The following is a 16,522-nucleotide window of genomic DNA, read 5'->3' on the forward strand; positions in this document are numbered from 1 at the left end:
TAAAAGCCGTCTCTAGTTACTTCAACGTTCTAGGAATTGCAGAAGTCATCTTTAGGGGCTCATTTGTTTGGACAAACCCATTAATGGACCTCTGATTATAAAAGCTAAAGACAAGTAACTGAAACTAGTAGGAAAGCTCTACAAACAAAGCAAAATAATCATCCTCAATGTGTGTCAAGATTATTATTTGGCTAAATTATGATGGATTATTACTATTTCTATGTTTCTTACTCTTTGAAGCCCTGGGACCTGGTAAAGAAGTAATATTAGAGAGAGACATCTGATTTGAGTAGAAACAAGTTCCAGAAACATGACAATGTTAGAGGAAGCCCTGTGACAGGGCAAGGTTAATGGACACAAGGGAAAGTACTATCTGAAACTCAATTTTAAGTTTTCAGTTTTGTTTTCCTAATGATTTCTTTAAATCTTTATTTAAGAACTATCTGCAGTAATATTAGGAAGAGACATGGACAAGAGAACAGAAGTAATCCTAAATAAGGGGGAGAGGTGGTTTGAGAGGTGATCAAAAGATGTAAACATCCACTGAAAGTTTGAGAACTTTTAGGCACCGGGACTGACTTCCTTGATAGATCACAGGGGAAAGTCTCAAATTACAGATGTTTGGATATTAAAAGGAAAGTTAACTTTAGATGTGTGGGTATTTTGTGCCCACTTGGGATACACAGCCTGCTTTCAATATTGTTCTTTGTTCTCTTTCTGAGCGATCATTCTGTCTTTCGTATATAACCCTATTTCCCTCTTGACTAACCTCTTGCATTAAATCCCCGTTATCTTCCATACAAAGCCAAGACTGCTTGCTTGTCCTTTTCTCCTTAACTTCCAAATGTAAATCCTTCCATATCTTTAGATAACCTATATTTTATTCATCCAAGTTCCTTAGTGTGTCATATTTTCACATGCTTCAAAGTCTTTGCACTAATTATACCTGTGATGGAAATATTTCCTCCCTTATCTGAGTGACGATTATTGATGCAGTTACAGATTTAGCCCAAGACAGAACTTTCTTGATCCCCTTTATGTCGAGTTAGGAGATACTTACCATGCTCTCATAGTATCCGTGTACACTGCCATCAAAACCTATGCCAGACTCTGCTGTAGTTGCTGATTTTCTTGTTCATGGTGTCATGTTCATCTATGAATTCATACCAACTATCCCAGATACTAGCATCTACCGGGTGTTCAGTAAATATTTCCTAAGTAATCAAATCAATAAGTTATAGTAGTTAGGGAGCCACATGATGTTATAAAAAATACTCATTTAGGGCTTCCCTGGTGGCGCAGTGGTTGAGAGTCCGCCTGCCGATGCAGGGGACACGGGTTCGTGCACCCGTCCAGGAGGATCCCACATGCCGCAGAGCGGCTGGGCCTGTGAGCCATGGCCGCTGAGCCTGCGCGTCTGGAGCCTGTGCTCCGCAACGGAAGAGGCCACAACAGTGAGAGGCCCGCGTACCACAAAAAAAAAAAAAAAAATACTCATTTACTTTTAATATAAAAATAAAATATTTAGTATAGATCAGTCATAAATTAAATACAATTCAATTTTTGTTTTATCACTTCAGAGCTTTAAGTATATGCATAGATGTATGTGTACAAATACAAGTATTTTCAGATATTTGTAAAATTTTATCATATTGTATCATAATATTCCTGCTTCTCTCACTTATAAAATAGTATGGATTTTCCCAGTCAGTACATAGAAAGTGAATTATTATTTTTAACAGCTACATACAATTCCATTGAATGGATGTTCTAAATTTTATTGACAATTGTCTCTTGTTAGACATATGCTTATTTGAAAACTTTCACTATCCTAAATGACTATGCATATTTACATTTGCATACTTGTCCTCTTGTTTCCTCTGGATCTATGCCTATGAGTGAATTCGTAAATATCTTGGACTTAAGTGTTTAATAGTAAACGCAGGGGGAAGTCTGTGCTGTGTACACTTTGTACCCTTCTTATGGATATAAAAGGCTGAGGTTTTCTGCAAGTAACTGGGTGTGATGTTCCTGGTTTTTGCAACAGCTGCTTTCAGAAAGGGAAGAACATTACACTCTTTCGAAAAGAATCCATTTATGAAAACATTCCTCTCTATGCTGACAAAATATAAAGCAACTTTACCAGAATGAACATAGCTCACATACCACTTTTGGAATTCAACAGGAAGAATAATTTTGGTTGTCACCTAACTTACTACTCTTTTCTTTTTTCTAGAAAGAATAAGAGAAATGATTCGTTTTACCATAAATAAGTGACAACATCCTTACACTGGGAACATTAACAATAAAAAAAGATACAAATATCTCAGAACCCCGCCAAGTTATATTTGCCCACTTGTACTGGCACCTTATTAAGGATTTAAGTTTTGCTTGAAGTTCAAATTTTCCCTTCTTTCCAATTTTTTCATCCCAAATGCAAGTTTCTGGCCTCTGGGAGTATGTTCTTCATGATGGAAAGACATTGTATGATTTGCTTTCCCTTAAGGATTTCTGGGATCTCTTGATAAAGAGTTCAAAGAGTTTTCTAACTCTGAAGTAGGATATGCTTAAATGGAAAGGAAAGTGGGCATGGAGTAAAAGTGTCACTGTGTCAATCCTTGTTCTTCTACATAATAAACAATGTTGGGTAAACCATTTAACTTATTTAAGTCTCAGTATTCTTATCTGCAAGATGAAGAAATTATTAATTATTTCACAAGGTAGCGGGCAAGAGTAAATGAAATGTACAGCACATTACCTGAGTAAAGAATGAGTCATTTGTGACTGTTAGCAGACGAGATTAGCTTGCCTTTCACAAAAGCCTTAGTTTCCTTCTCTTTGTTCTTTTGATGTCAGGATTCAATATTTAGTATTCCTCTTTGTCCCTGGGAATAGGTTTTCCTTCCTCATGTTCAATATCTGATTTTTAGAGTAACTTGTCCTTAATTTTAAAAGAAGAAGTCTAATTCTTTCCAATTTTGATACCCATTTCCCAGACCTTATGATTTTGTGGAAAGGAAAAAGACTTCTGCAATGTCTGCTTTCTCTTCTGGATATCCTATTCTGCAGCCCCCTCATACTGGCAGTCCTGCTATTTTGTGCATGTATAACAGCACCAGCAAATTTTAATAAACCAAAGGAAGTGCCCTCTTTCCTGCATTCTTGCCTAATGGCTACAACTGGACTCTACTCCTGCCTCATATCCTATGTTTCTGTTTTTAATACTCAAGGGGATGCTTGCTCTGTCCTGTGTCCTAATCCTCTCTCATTTGGTCAGCCTGCTATTCCCCCCCCCACTTTGATCATTCTTATACCTTCACTGTTTATTGGACCTAATTTTAAGATGACCTGCTTTTTTATTCTTTTAAATTTAAATCGTATATGCTTGAGTTTATTATTGTGTGCAACCTGACCACAAAATAATCCAGCTGTGAAAGCCAAAGCATCCAGCTCGGAAGACACTTTTAGAAATGCAGTGAGGGGCTTCCCTGGTGGCGCAGTGGTTGGGAGTCCGCCTGCCGATGCAGGGGACACGGGTTCGTGCCCCGGTCTGGGAGGATCCCACCTGCCGCGGAGCGGCTAGGTCCGTGAGCCATGACTGCGAAGCCTGCGCGTCCGGAGCCTGTGCTCCGCAACGGGAGAGGCCACAACAGTGAGAGGCCCGCGTACCGCAAAAAAAAAAAAAAAGAAATGCAGTGAAATTCTACTATCTGGGAGGGTCTCTGGGGTCAACTTCTAATAGAATAATATCCTCAGCGTAAATATTTTCCATTTATTACTTATGTACTCATATAATTAGTTAAAATAGGGTTATCTTACATTATTGGACTGGAATTTGTTTTGAACCTCCAAGTAGAGTACCAAGAGCAGAGTTAATAAGTTCTGCTTTTTGAATGCTCTCATAAAACTTTCTTTTGGTGACTCTCTAAGTTCTAAATTAGATAGTAAATTCTTCGAGGGCAGGGATCATATTTATTTTTATTTTGCACTTACGACAGATCTGGTATACACTGAGCTGCATTAGCTAAATTACATGGACTAATAGATCCATTAAATGAACATTTTCTCCATGGTATACGCAGACATTATCTTAGAACAAGACTCAAATGAGAGACTGTATAAAAAAAACTTTTAAACAAAATATTTGGAAAGTACAATATATTCTTTTATTCATTTACTCAGTAAACATATTTTCATTTCGTGCCCAGTATTATGTGCCAGGCTCAAAAAAATTACTTACATTGGAGTGGTTTTTAGCTTTATCCTGTGACTTGTTTTGTTAAACTAAACTTTGTTTTTGATAATTTATCCTAAGATTCATATTCTACATGTCTATTGATATTTTTCTGTCTCTTGCAATTTTCCTTATGGGCCTTAATGACACAGTTTTACCTAGTATTTCATTCCCAAATCTTGACATTTTTAGAACTATGTTTTTCTTTACCTTTCCTGGGAGTTCCACATGCTATTACCTATTTATCTGGTAAAGAAATTTCTGCTAGATTGATTATTAACAGATCTTAACGAGCTCATATGCAATTACTCTCTCATATGATGTTTGCGTTTTTGTCTAAGAATCATCTCATTAAGTTTTTTCACCATAATAGTTCATAATTCAGATGTAGTTTTCCCCTAGGTCAAGTTGCTTTCTGTGCATACACATTTTACTCTTATGTTTGAAGAAGTAAATTTTTGATACATATTTCAATAATCCTTTGATCCAGTTGGTTAAATTTTATAAATATCTTCTCACCCAAAGGTGAAATTTTCAACATCTGAAAGTAATTCTAGTAAAAACTGTTGAAATGTATTTCTTACATAGTCATAAAGTAAATCGTAGGAAATGCTTTGGCAAAAAGTGACTAGAAGACAGAAATTCATGTATGATTGGAAAATTTTGAAAGGGGCTGAAATCAGAGAAAAATCAAATAAAAATCAGTGGAACTATTTTTCTAAATGAAAAATAAAAGTAAACAGTCAAAACATTCTAGAATATGTTTCTCACATACTGAGAACTAAGATTTACAGTGTTGCGAGGCCCAGTATAAACCTCAAATATGCAGGAAGATTTACAAAGGTGTTTTTTAAGATGCAAGAAACTTGAATGAACTTTCAGGTACTGTAGCAGAATAGCAGGGCTCACACTTCTCCTTTCTCATCTTATCAGTTCAACCGAGAAGGTCCTGAATTCAAACTCATGTTGACCGTGATTCCCTTTACTTCTCAGAAAAGGGGATCGGTTAAATCCATAAATCATTTCTTGTTTCTTGGAGCCATAGATGCATGTGCTATGTCAATAGAGTACTGAAATTAACAACGCTGTAGGGCTTTCATCTGCGCTACATTGCTGTTTTTTTCTCTTCACTTGTCTAGTGTCCAGTTAAGTAAAAAATTATCTTTCTTGCCTAATTTCTAAGACAATACAAGTTGAACTTTTTTATGTTCCTTCAAGATACATACTATTCCTGGTTTTGAAACCACTAACCCTTAACTCTCCTTTCAGTCAAACTTTTACTGTATCTGTTCCTGGAAATTGCAGTGGCCAGTTGCACAAGAAGAGAATTGTCATCTATCACATTTCTTTAGAACATTTTCACAGGGACTAGAAGCAAATATTTACACAATGGTCTGGTGAAAAAAAAAATGGGATGGGAATAATGGGAAGTGGCCCCTTTCTTGTAGGATTGCGGTGTAATTGCTTCTGAGGTGAGTAAGAATGATGAATCGTTACACAATGGTGGGGAAGTTCTGAGTGGGTGACCCAGAGAGACATTGTCGTTGGATTTTGTTCTGCTCCAGCTTATCTCCCCTGGCTGTGATCACTGCTGAAAAAAATGAACAGATAGGAACCATTGAAAATGACCTTAGTCCTCACCTGGGCCCTCAGTTCTGTCATTAGGCTCATTCTACCACAATCTGTGCTACGTCACTTTCTCACATTTCACAGAAAAAAAAAAAAAATCACTTCACGGAAGTGCTTCTCACCAAATTCCTTATTGACCTCTACATCACAAATCAAAAAACTCATATCATTTTATTTGATATGTCAACATTATTTGACACATGGACTATTTTCTTTTTGTTTGTTTGTTTCTAACATTTTCTTGGGTATAGTGTTTCATTCTCCAGGATTTTCTCGTATATACCTGAGCATTTCTCCTCTTTGTTTTTTTGAAAACATTTTCTGCTTTATTTAACCACTCCAGACTGGAGTTTCTTGTATGTTCATCATTACCCATACTCTCGTGGTAAGTGACCTCTTTGATTTCTGTGTCTTCAGTTGCCATCCGCATACTCCCAAGCTTACATCTCCAGTCCAGATTTCTCCTCCCTGATTCTTAATTGCACATGTATTGTTTACTCATTGCCTCCTCTTGGATGTTTCAAAGAGATTTCAAATGTCACACGCCCCGTTTTGAACTTGCTACCTTTCATTCCAAATCTGTCCTTTTTCCATCCAGTGTCTTTATCATAGTTAATGATAACCTTATCTGTTGTGCAATCCATAATCTTGAATTCTTTCACCCCTTCATCATCAATCATCAAAGTGTATCTTTTAGACTACCAGAATGTATTTTGCCCATATCCACGTGTTTTCTTCTCCCTCTATTCTTGGATCTCAAGAAGACGTAATAGAATCACTGATACCCTTGAGCTGTGGCACACCGTCATTATCTGTACATGAGTACACCTTATTTAGTTAGTCAGTCAGTCGTTTATTTCTAGGAATAATGAAATGTTGTTGAACCCACCACTACATCCAACATCCATACCACATGTCATTTATTACTGAGCATCATTAAAGCCTCCTATCTTGCATTATTACATCTACTTTTGCCCTTTTGCAAGCTCTTTTTATAATGTGGCCAGAGTAATTGTTGAAAATAGAAATTTGACCGTATTACTATCTTGTTGGCTACCACTCAGGATCTTCTTTATGCCCTTAAGAAAAAGTTCTTAACATGGCTTTGAGTGTTCTGGGAGATCTGTCCCTGCCCTGCCTCTAAACTCATCAAATGCCAATCTCATCCTCAGTTTCTATGTTGCAGCCATACTGCATTTGTATCTCCTTCAATGAAACAGTCTATTTCTTACCTCATGAACTAGAAACATGCTTTCCCTTCTGCCTGGAGAACCTTCTGCTCTCTTACGGTAGCTATATAACTCATCCTTCAGAGCTCACCTTATAGGACACTTTCCCTAGGATGTCATACAAACCCTCTAGAATTGGTTGTAAGAGGTTAAGTCCACTTGCTATGTTCTTGCCCTCTGTATCACATAGAACAATTTATTTGCTTATGTTTATGTCTACCATCCCTCCTAGACTATATGCTCAATGAAATGAGATGCCTTGAATGAATGAATTCCTAATGTATCCCAAGAAACTAACAGTATTTAATACAAGTAGACATTTAAATATATTTGTTTATTAAATGCAAAAATATAAAATATGGAGTGGAAACCATATTGTATTGAGTTCAACTGGATGAAAGGAAAAGCAAATTGTGAACAAAAACTGCTTTCTCACAAAGAACTCTTAAAAAGGAAAAGCTGGAATTGCAAGTCTTTGCTGAAGAATTTGGGAAACTCAAATATCAAATGCTGAGGAATGTCAAGTAGGAACATGAAATCTCAGCTACCAGGAATAGATCAGAGTCTAGAGTTAAAGCAAAGAGTTTATATTACAGGATGTGTGGTGGGAAAAGAGCAAGAAAAGATTGAGAACAAGAAGAAAGGTCAGTGTCAGATTATCCATAAAGTATTCAATAATTGCTGTGTACAAAAGTGTAGTTGTGTTTGACTAGCTTAAAGAACAAATGCAAGGCTAAGCAAATGATCATTTTCAAGGGGATAGTGAACACGGAGGGGCATCCATAACGTAACTTGGTAGAGAAAAATAATTTATACTCAATATGGGTGTAATCTAGGCCAGCTGTAAACCATAAAAGTGTGATATTAGGTAGGTTAGCCATAGCAATTGTTGGATGGAGTAGAGAGAAAGATAAGCAGTCTGTGGCTGGTGATAAAATGGTACAAAGATAACATACTTCTTTTATCTCATAAATATCTGTTGGAAGGCAGGACCCCCAGTTTTGAAGCACTCATTGATTTGGAGAGGAAGTGAAGACAGTAAGTGAAGCACAAGTGGATCATCTGGAACAAATGACTGGAACTGGTACATGACAAAAACTATCACAAAGCATGAACAATAGTAGAAGTCCATTTACTAGAATTGGGGGAAAAGAAAATCGGTGTATGATGGAATCAAAGCCAACTATTTGTCAATAAGCAGCCTGTAATGGACTATTTGTACACAACAAGCATCACATTATGCCACCATCCACACTTTATATGTTCAATGTAAATGATGAGTTTACAAGTGTGAAGCTTAAATTTGTACTTAATGTGCTAGAATATTAGGGAAAATAATCTGAGAAAAATGACGATATTGAGTTAATTAAGGTGAAGAGCACAAAGGAATCAGAACACATTGCACTCTGGGGTTTTGACGGGGAAAAAAAATCAGATATGAGGGGCAAAGAACTTTCCAGAAAAGTTGAAAAATAATAGTTGAAGAATTTGAAACCAAGAGAGTCCTGGCACTCTATCACAAAGGATAGCTAGGTCTAGATGACCATTCTCCATGAACTGCAACAGAAGACTAGATAATTAATGGACTGTTTATTCAGTGATTGGTAGCGCCTAAAAAAAGAAAAATTGATCAGCATTACAAAGAGACTATAACTCAGGCAAATTAGAAAGAGAACACAGATATTCTCAACAATTGGGTGGTGGAAAGCTGAGTAAGGCATGGGTGTGTTCCATGATTTGTATAATAATACTATAAATCTGCAATTTGTATGTAGAGATTTTTTAAAACAGCAATACAGAAGTTTATTTCATTGTAAAAACACTAGGTGATCTAACAAAGCTAATTACTTCATTTAGAGAAGGAATAAATGGGAGAAAGGACACAAGGACTTTGCTAACAAGCCCAAAATCTGTTCCAAAATCCAAAATGAGTTCCAAAATCTGGTACCACCTGTTTCTGTATTCCTGTTCCTTCTTCCTTTTGCCATGCACAAGCCCATATAAAAATATACAAGTTTTCCTACCAAATTATCTTCTAACTTTCAGGTCCACTCAAAATTTTTCACATCTTCAGTTTTCCCCAAAATGGTTCTCATTGAAGGGTTTGCCTTGCACCATGTATTGCTGTAAACCTGAAAGATGGGGCCAATGCTAGAGTTTTCCCTTTTCTTTATCCTCCATCAAAAAGCATTCACTGCGACTTCTCTGTTGGTGCAGTGGTTAAGAATCTGCCTGCCAATGGAGGGGACGCGGGTCCGAGTCCTGGTCCGGGAAGATCACACAGGCCGCAAAGCAACTAATCCCGTGCGCCACAACTACTGAAGCCTGCATGCCTCTTGCAGAACAACTAAGCCTGTGTGCCGCAACTATTGAAGGCTGCGCGCCTAGAGCCCATGCTCCACAAGAGAAGCCACCACAATGAGAAGCCCGCACACCGCAACAAAGACCCAATGCAGCCAAAAATAAATAAATTAATTAATTAATTTATTTTTTAAAAAGCTCACTAAGATTTTTTGTTTTGAACATCTTTATTGGGGTATAATTGCTTTACAATGGTGTGTTAGTTTCTGCTTTACAACAAAGTGAATCAGCCATACATATACACATGTTCCCATATCTCCTCCCTCTTGCGTCTCCCTCCCTCCCACCTTCCCCATCCCACCCCTCCAGGTGGTCACAAAGCACCCTGTGCATATTTAAAGTTTTTTTTTTTTGATCAACAGGTGTGTACCTGTGAAACTATCAACACAATCAAGACAATGAACATATCAATTACCCTCCGAAAGTTGTGTCATTTTTATCCCTTGGTGTAATCCCTCCTTTTCACCCTTCCCAATCTATCCCTAAGCAACCACTCCTTCCAGTCACAATAGATTAGTTTGCATTTTGCAGAATTCTAGATAAATAAGATCGCAAAGTATAAGATTCATGGCTGTTGTAACACATATCAACAGTTCATTCCTTTGTAATGCTGAGTCGTAGTCCCACTGTTCATTTACCCATTTACCAGTTGAAGGACATTTGGTTTGTTTCTAGTTTTTGTCCATTACAAATAAAAGTGGTGCAAACATTCATGTACAAGTCGCTAAATGGATATATGTTACCATTTTTCTTAAGTAAAACGTTAGAAGTTTAGTGTTCAAAAAATAATTGCCAAATTATTTTTGAAAGTGCTTACATCATTTAAATTCCATTAAGACTGTAGTATCTAGGAATCCTTTGTCTAGCCTAAGGTCATGAAGATTTTCTCCTCTGTTTTCTTTTTAAAGTTGTGTAGTTTTAGGTTTCATATTTATGTCTGTGATCCCTTTTAAGTTAATTTTTGTATATGGCTTAAGGATTGAAATTTACATTACTGCATATGGATAGCCAATTGTTCAACACCATTTGTTGACAATATTATATACTTTGTCAAAAATGAGTCATCCATATATGTGTTGGTTATGCTAATACAACAGTGTCTTCATTATGGCAGCTCTATAAATAAGTCTCAAAATAGGCTAGTGTTAATCCTCCAACGTGTTCATCACTTTCAAATTGGTTATGGCTATTCTAGACCCTTTGCAGTTCCAAATAAAATTTAAAATCAATTTTCCAGTTTTTATGAAAAAATGCCCACTGGGATATTGGTTCCGGTTACATTGAATTTAGAAATCAAATTGTGAAGCATTGAAATCTTAATAATATCTTCTAACCCAAGAACGCAGTATATCTCTCAAATTATTTAAGTCTTCTTTAATTTCTTTCAGGAATATTGTGTAGTTTAGAGTGTATAGGACTTTCAATTTTTGGTCGAATTTATTCCTAAATATTTTGTATAATTTTGATACTACTACAAATGGAATTTATTTTTTCAATTTCTGATTTTTTTGTTGCTTGATTTTTGTATATTGATCATGTATCCTGCAACCCTGCTAAACTCAATTACTAGTTCTAGTAGTCTTTTTGTAGATTCTATTATATTAGATTGTAATCGTCCTACACAGACGATTGTGTCATCTGCAAAACAAGACTGTTTTACTTCCTTTTCAATATGGATACTTTTATCTCTTTACCTTGACTGATTGTACTGGTTAGTATCTCCAGTACCATGTTGAATAGAAATGATTAAAATGAACGTTTTTGTCTTTTGATCTTAAGGAGAAAGCATTCAGTCTTTCAGCATTAAGTATGATTTTAGCTGTAGGTTTTTCATAGGTGCCCTTTATGTACCTAGTTCACTAAGAGTTTTTATTGTGAATTGATATAACACTTTGTGAAAGGCTTTTTTACATCTATCAAGTTGATTGAATTATTTTTCTGTTTAAGTGTCTTAATATAATGAGTTGTGTATAAAGATTTTTGAATGTTAAATTAACCTTACATTTCTGGGATGAACCCGGCTTGGTCATGAAATATTATCATCTTATATATTGTTAGATTTTATTTGCTAACGTTTTGTTTAGAGTTTTGCATATATGTTTTCGAGAGATATTCATATGTAATTTTCCTTCCTTATAACGTCTTTTCTGGTTTTGATATCAAGTCATGTTGGCCTCATAGAACATGTAGGAATGTAGTCACTACTTTTTATTTTCTGGAAATGTTTGTTTAGAATTTTTTTTTTTCCTTAAATGTTTCTTAGAATTTACCAGTGAAGCCAATGGGAATTGGAATATTCATTGTGGGAAGATTTTTAGTAATTTTAATGCATATACATATATATGTATTAGATATAAGTTTATATTTTTTCAGGTTGTTTCTTCTTCAGTGGTTTTTTGTAGTTTGTGCTTTTTAAGGAATTTGTCCATTTGATATAAACTGTCAATTTATTGGCAAAGAGTATTTATACAGATTTATACTATACCCTTACTTTCGTTTAATTCTGTAGAATTTCCAGTGATTCCCATTCTTAATATTGGCAATTTGTGCCTTTCTTTTTCCTAATCAGGCTAGTTTTAGTTTTAACCATTTTATGCGCATTCTCAGAGAACCAGGTTTGGGTTTCATTTATATTCTCTATTTTTCTGTTCTTTATTTCATTGATTTCAGCTTTGATTTTTAGTAATTTCTAACTTCTACTTACTGGGTTGAATTTTCTCTTCTTTTTCTAGTTTCTTAAATTGATGCCATTAATTGAGACCTTTCTTCTTTTTTAATGTAGGTGTTTAGTGTCATAAATTTCCCATTAAGTACTGTTTTAGTGACATCCCACAAATTTTGATGTGTTGTATTTTCATTTTTATTCATTCCTAAATATTTTTTAATTTCTGTTTTGATTTTTTTCTTTTTGAACCCAACAGCACATTAAAAGGATCATACACCATAATCATGTGGGGTTTATCCCAGGGATGCAAGGATTCTTCAATATATGCAAATCAAGCAATGTGATACACCATATTAACAAACTGAAGAATAAAAACCATAGGATCATCTCAATAGATGCAGAAAAAGCTTTTCACAAAGTTCAGCACCCATTTATGATTAAAAAAAAAACCCTCCAGAAAGTAGGCATAGAGGGAACTTACCTCAACATAATAAATGCCACATATGACAAACCCACAGCCAACATTGTTCTCAGTGGTGAAAACTGAAAACATTTCCACTAAAATCAGGAACAAGACAAGGTTGTCCACTCTCACCACTATTATTCAACATAGTTTTGGAAGTTTTAGCCACAGCAATCAGAGAAGAAAAAGAAATAAAAGGAATCCAAATCAGAAAAGAAGAAGTAAAGCAGTCACTGTTTGCAGATGACATGATACTATACATAGAGAATCCTAGAGATGCTACCAGAAAACTACTAGAGCTAATCAATGAATTTGGTCAAGTAGCAGGATACAAAATTAATGCACAGAGGGCTTCCCTGGTGGCGTGGTGGTTGAGAGTCCACCTGCCGATGCAGGGGACACGGGTTCGTGCCCCGGTCCAGGAAGATCCCACATGCTGCGAAGCGGCTGGGCCCGTGAGCCATGTCCGCTGAGCCTGCGCGTCCGGAGCCTGTGCTCCACAACAGGAGAGGCCACAACAGTGAGAGGCCCGCGTACCACAAAAAAAATATTAACGCACAGAAATCTCTTGTATTCCTATACACTAATGATGAAAAATCTGAAAGAGAAATTAAGGAAACACTCCCATTTACCACTGCAACAAAAAGAACAAAATACCTAGGAATAAACCTACCTAAGGAGACAAAAGACCTGTATGCAGAAAACTATAAGACACTCATGAAAGAAATCAGTGACGATACAAACAGATGGAGAGATATACCATGCTCTTGGATTGGAAGAATCAACACTGTGAAAATGACTATACTAGCCAAAGCAGTCTACAGATTCAATGCAATCCCTATCAAACTACCAATGGCATTTTTCACAGAACTAGAACAAAAAAATTCACAATTTGTATGGAAGAACAAAAGACGCCAAACAGCCAAAGCAATCTTGAGAAAGAAAAACAGAGCTGGAGGAATCATGCTTCCTGATTTCAGACTATACTAAAAAGCTACAGTAATCAAGAGAGTATGGTACTGCAACAAAAACAGAAATGTAGATCAATGGAACAGGATAGAAATCCCAGAGATAAACCCATGCACCTATGGTCACCTTATTTTTGATAAAGGAGGCAAGAATATACAATGGATAAAAGACAACCTCTTCAATAAGTGGTGCTGGGAAAACTGGACAGCTACATGTAAAAGAATGAAATTAGAACACTTCCTAACACCATACACAAAAATAAACTCAAAATGGATTTCTTCTTTGACCACTGGATTATTAAAAGTGAGCTATTTTGGCTTCCAAATATTTGAGGTTTTCCAAAGATATTACTGTTATTGATTTCTACTCGCATGTGATCAGAGAAGATATTTTGTACGATTTGAATTACTTTAATTTGTTGAGAATTTATTTATGCCCCCAAACCTTATCTAAGGAAGTGTTCTGTAGGCACTTGAAAAGAATGTAAGTTCTGTTGTGATAGGAAGAAATATTCTATATATGTTGTTCAGGTTATGTTGATTGATAGTGTTGTTCAGTTCTATTCCTACTGATTTTCTTCCTACTTGTTTTACAAATTGTTGAGAGAGATTTTGAAACCTCCTACTATAATTCTGGATTTTCTATTTCTCCTTGCAGTTTTGTAAGTTTTTGCTTCATGGATTTTGAAGCTCTGACATTAATTTCACAAACATTTAGGATTGATATGTACTCTTGATAAATGCACCATTTATCATTATGAAATGATTTTCCTTATTTCTGGACATATTTATTCTCTGAAATCACTTTGTGCTAATTTTAACATAGTCACTCTGTCTTCCTCTAAATTGGTGTTAGCATGGCATGTCTTTTTCCAACCTTTTACTTTTATTCTACTTTTTCTTTATATTATTTAGACATTATATAGTTGAATTTTGATTTTTAATCCAGTCTGACAATTTCAGCCTTTTAATTGGGTGTGCTCTATTTACATTTAATGTGATTATAGATACAGTTGGGTACAAATCTACTATCTTGCTCTTTATTTTCTACTTCTCCAATCTATTCTTTGTTCATTTTACCTCTCTTTTATGCCTTCTTTTGGATTAATTAAATACTTTTTATGATCTCATATTATCTACTTTATTGGCTTATTAGCTGTAACGCTTTGTTTTATTATCTTAGTGGCTGCTTTAGGTTTATAGTATACGATTTTAGCTCACCATAGTCTGCCTTTGACTACTTTACATAGAGTAAATAAACTTTATAATAATATTCTTTCATTTGTGTTTTCACCCTTTGTGTTATTATTTTCATACATTTTCCTTTTACATTGTTATAAGCTCACCTTGTATAACTGTTATTCTTGCTTAAACAATCAATTATTTTAAAAATATGATAAAAACCACATATTTACCTATGTAGTTACCATTTCTGGTGCTCTACATTCCTTGTGTTGAACCGTATTTCTATCTAATACCATTTTTATTCTGCCTGAAAGACTTCCATTAACATTTCTTGTGGTGTGGGTCTACTGGTGATGAATTATTTCAGCTTTTTAAAGTGAAACCAAAAAATCTTAAAATTTGTATGGAAACACAAAAGACCCCGAATAGCCAAAGCAATCTTGAGAAAGAAAAATGCAGCTGGAGGAATCAGGCTCCCTGACTTCAGACTATACTATAAAGCTACTGTAATCAAAACAGTATGGTACTGGTACAAAAACAAGAAATGTAGATCAATGGAACAGGACAGAAAGCCCAGAAATAAGTCCACACACCTATGATCAAGTAATCTGTGACAAAGGAGGCAAAATTATACAATGGAGAAAAGACAGTCTCTTTAATAAGTGGTGCTGGGAAAACTGGACAGCTTTGTAAAAGAATAAAATTGGAATGCAACTTCTTAGCACATTGATTGAAAGTCTTACCTGAGCAGGTAACTTCTTGTAAAAGAATAAAATTAGAACACTCTCTAACACCATATATAAAAAATAAACTCAAAATTGATTAAAGACCTACATGTAAGACTGGATACTATAAAACTCTTAGAGAAAAACGTAGGCAGAACACTCTTTGATATAAATCGCAACAATATCTTCTTTGATCCATCTCCTAGAGTAATGGAAATAAAAACATAAACTAATGGGACCTAATTAAACTTAAAAGCTTTTGAACAGCCAAGGAAACCATCAACAAAACATAAAGGCAACCTACTGAATGGGAGAAAATATTTGCAAATAATATGACCAACAAGGGGTTAATATCCAAAATATATAAACAGCTCATGCAGCTCAACATAAAAAAAAAAACATAAAAAACCCTGATTTAAAAATGGGCAGAAGACCTAAGTAGACATTTCTCCAAAGAAGACATACAGATGGCCAACAGGCACATGAAAAGATGCTCAACTTTACTAATTATTAGAGAAATGCAAATTAAAATCACAATGAAATATCACCTCACACCAGTCAGAATGGTCATCATCAAAAAATCTACAGACAATAAATGCTGAAGAAGGTGTGGAGAAAGGGAACCCTTCTACACTGTTGGTGGGAATGTAAATTGGTACAGCCACTATGGAGAACAGTATGGAGGTTCCTTAAAAAAATAGAGCCACCATGATCCAGCAATCCCACTCCTGGGCATATATCTGGAGAAAACCATGGTTCAAAAGGATACATGCACCCCAATATTCATTGCAATACTGTTTACAATAGCCAAGACATGGAAGCAACCTAAGTGTCCACCAAAAGATGAATGGATAAAGAAGATGTGGTACTTATATACTATAGAATATTACTCAGCTATAAAAAAGAATGAAATAATGCCATTTGCAGCAACATGGATGGACCTGGAGATTATCATAGTAAGTGAAGTCAGAGAAAGACAAATGTCATATGATATGGTTTATATGTGGAATCTAAAAAGAATGGTACAAATGAACTTATTTACAAAACAGAAATAGGCTCACAG

The 16,522-nt window shown here is 35.4% G+C and overlaps 1 long non-coding RNA gene across 1 annotated transcript in view; it reads left to right on the forward strand.

The window, feature by feature from the left end:
* The window catches only part of LOC307193965, a 37,623-nt gene extending 25,193 nt beyond the window's left edge, over nucleotides 1-12,430 (forward strand). Inside the window, exon 3 of the long non-coding RNA XR_013830447.1 lies at nucleotides 12,375-12,430. This is a non-coding gene — a long non-coding RNA (uncharacterized lncRNA). The remainder of the gene's footprint in view (nucleotides 1-12,374) is intronic.
* Nucleotides 12,431-16,522: the final 4,092 nt, after the last annotated feature.

The sequence above is a fragment of the Stenella coeruleoalba genome (genome assembly GCF_951394435.1).
Source record: "Stenella coeruleoalba genome assembly, chromosome: 11".
In the NCBI taxonomy this organism is placed as follows: Eukaryota; Metazoa; Chordata; class Mammalia; order Artiodactyla; family Delphinidae; genus Stenella; species Stenella coeruleoalba.